A 2711-nucleotide genomic window follows, 5' to 3' on the forward strand; every position below is an offset into this window, starting at 1 on the left:
TTTATGTATTTAGTAATAAAAAGTACTCAACATTATTACTAATGGGATTATTTATTTCAAATACAAAAAGTTTAATGTTCATAATTGCATAACCTAATTACTAAGCAACTCAAAAAATTATTTTTATGTTTCTGAAATAAATAAACACATTTGTATAAATTTTTAAGGATACTTTATTCATTTTAAATGTATAAACCTGACAACTCGGTATTTAAATAAATAAGCTATATAGGGCGGAAACAATGAATCGGATTAATTGTGATCAATCGATTATTGAAATATTGAAATAATCGTCAACATATATAGTAATTATAGTAAAATTGTAAAAAAAACAAAACAAAAACAAATGTGTAAACATTTTGCATTTAAGATAAGAGACTTTTTGCTCTGTCAATATGCTCAATCCTGAACTCCTCCAGTGAAAAAGTTTTAGTTTCACCTGCTTTCATTTAGTATAAGCTGTTCTTTAAGGAACCTTTGGTTATCTGGTTATTAATCGATTAATCTAAAAAATAATCAACAGATTAATCTATTTGCAAAACAATCACTGGTTACAGCCTTAAAGCTATATTAACCTAATGAATATGTATAATGTAAGGCAGGGGTCACCAACCTTTTTAAGGCTGAGGGCTACTTCATGGCTACCGAGTCATAGGAAGGGCTACCAATACTGACCTATGAACTGGAGGGATCAGTGTTCACCTACAGTAAATCTCAGCCATAAAAACTCATTTTTATTCTTATTTTATTCTTTTATTTCTTTTTAATATTGTCATTTTGAAACCACTGAAATATGATGAAATAGTTAACATGATGAAATAATACATAAATGATTAAAAAGAAGAGCAACAGAATAAAAAAAATTAAACTTAACCTACTGAGTGAGTTCTTCTGAGTCATTGAGGGCCCCTTGGTGCCCGCGGGCACCGCGTTGGTGACCCCTGATGTAAGGTTTCATTAATATGTTTGTGTTAAAATCATCTAAATAAACACAGTAAATGGGAATTTGTTACATAAGTCTTAAAATTTGGGTGAAATAGTTTTGTGAGTGTGAATACGTGTATTTTTCCCATGTCCTCTTACCATACAGAACAAGCAGTTAGTTGAGTCCTCGTGCTGGCCTGAAGAAAATCTTAAATTTCAACCCTAACATTAATAAATTAAAAATTTTCAGGCACCTGTTTGGTAGCAGTAACATTGCTCACTTTAACTAATTATTCATCAGAAAACCATATCTCGTTGTGTTGCCGGGACAAAACAGGATTTCATTAGGTCAGTTTTTGATCCATGTTGGGAAGGCGGTATAACTAAGAAGATCGTTTTTAACATAGAGCTTAAAATATTTCTTTGCACAATCTAAAGGGAAGCTGTAGGGTAACATTTTATAACATCTTAAGTTAACAGCAGTCTAACAATGATGGGATGAAACCCTTTCTTTGTTCAACCATGTGGACACATCAGATTCAACACAGGATATCTAAATTAAGATAAATTACTTTTATGACAGATTTTTGAAAGCATCACCTCTCTTGCAACAATGCCTTTCCCCACCAGTCAAAGTAGAGCAAATAGTGTGATATAATATGACATTGCCTGCCTCTGTTACACACACTCCCAGTCAGAGCCTGTCTGTGGTGCATAAAATTAGTGCAGCCTTCACACTGCCTGTGCTTTAATAAGAAGAGCACATGGCACCTGTTCCAGAACCACACGCTATTTTAGGAACTTCTTAATATGGGCACGTTATTTATTTATTATTTTCTTTCTAATCCATGCTCATTGATGTCAGGGTCATTGAAAACAGAGTATTTCATCTATTTATACTCAGATAAAAAGGATACTGTAAGAAACTCGGCTCATTTTTTCAAAGGCAATGCATGTTGAAAAGGAATATTTAAAAATTACTGAAGATTTGAAGAATCTGTTACTAGTTTTTGTAGAACAAAATCATCAGTTAGTGATTTATATGTTCTCCCCAGCATGGAAATATCTGTTTGTTGTCAACAACTGACGTAGCCACTTCTCACTGCATTGACCAGCTTCTCATATTCAACAAACTTGGCCAACACAACATGCACTGGAAAACACATTAGTATGTTAAAGGACATCCATCCAACAAATGGGTTTCCTCTTTATTTTATGTTAAACATTCACTAAGAGAAAGGGTTTCAGGCAAATCAGGTCTTACCAGGACAAAGGTCCGGAAGGGAAAAGGGAAAGAGTGCCTGAAGGGTTTCGGACAGGCGGGCACCACTGACACAACAGCTGTGATAAGACCACCTTAAAATAAACCAGGGAAGAGCAGCTCACTCTGAGCAGAGAGAGGGAGGACGAAGAACACTCATGAAGCAGGTCTCAGTCTAAAAGACCTCAGTCATAGACCCATTATTGCACTTCCTGAAATGATATATCTAATTTACTGCTATGCTTATTGTAAAATGTACTGCTGAAATTAGCAAATGTTTTCTGATTGCATTGCTAGAGAGGCAGAGTAAAATAACAATCATTATGTTTGATTGGTTAGAAGCTGGTGAAGATTCTCAGTCATCCAGGTAAGAGTCATTCCAAAGGAGAAAAAAACCCACAATCCACTGGATATTTTGCTTCCGATCTTTTTCAATTCAAAGTGTGAGAATTAGCGTTGAGGTCCAAACTTTATGGAGTGGCTAAAACAAAGCCTTGTTTTGGCTGAGAAAATATGCAAATTGAAC

At 34.5% G+C, this 2711-nt stretch overlaps 1 protein-coding gene across 2 annotated transcripts in view; it reads right to left on the bottom strand.

Moving 5' to 3' along the window:
• LOC107091582 (beta-taxilin-like) overlaps positions 1–2299 on the bottom strand; it is a 12003-nt gene extending 9704 nt beyond the window's left edge. The window contains exon 1 of one of the 2 annotated variants that reach the window (XM_015385584.1): positions 2189–2299. The gene's annotated coding sequence lies outside the window, so the exon portion shown is untranslated. The remainder of the gene's footprint in view (positions 1–2188) is intronic. The other variant, XM_015385585.1, reaches the window with a different exon arrangement.
• Between the last annotated feature and the right edge of the window lie 412 nt (positions 2300–2711).

The sequence above is a fragment of the Cyprinodon variegatus genome, unplaced genomic scaffold, assembly GCF_000732505.1.
Source record: "Cyprinodon variegatus isolate N-32 unplaced genomic scaffold, C_variegatus-1.0 Scaffold344, whole genome shotgun sequence".
Taxonomy (NCBI): domain Eukaryota; kingdom Metazoa; phylum Chordata; class Actinopteri; order Cyprinodontiformes; family Cyprinodontidae; genus Cyprinodon; species Cyprinodon variegatus.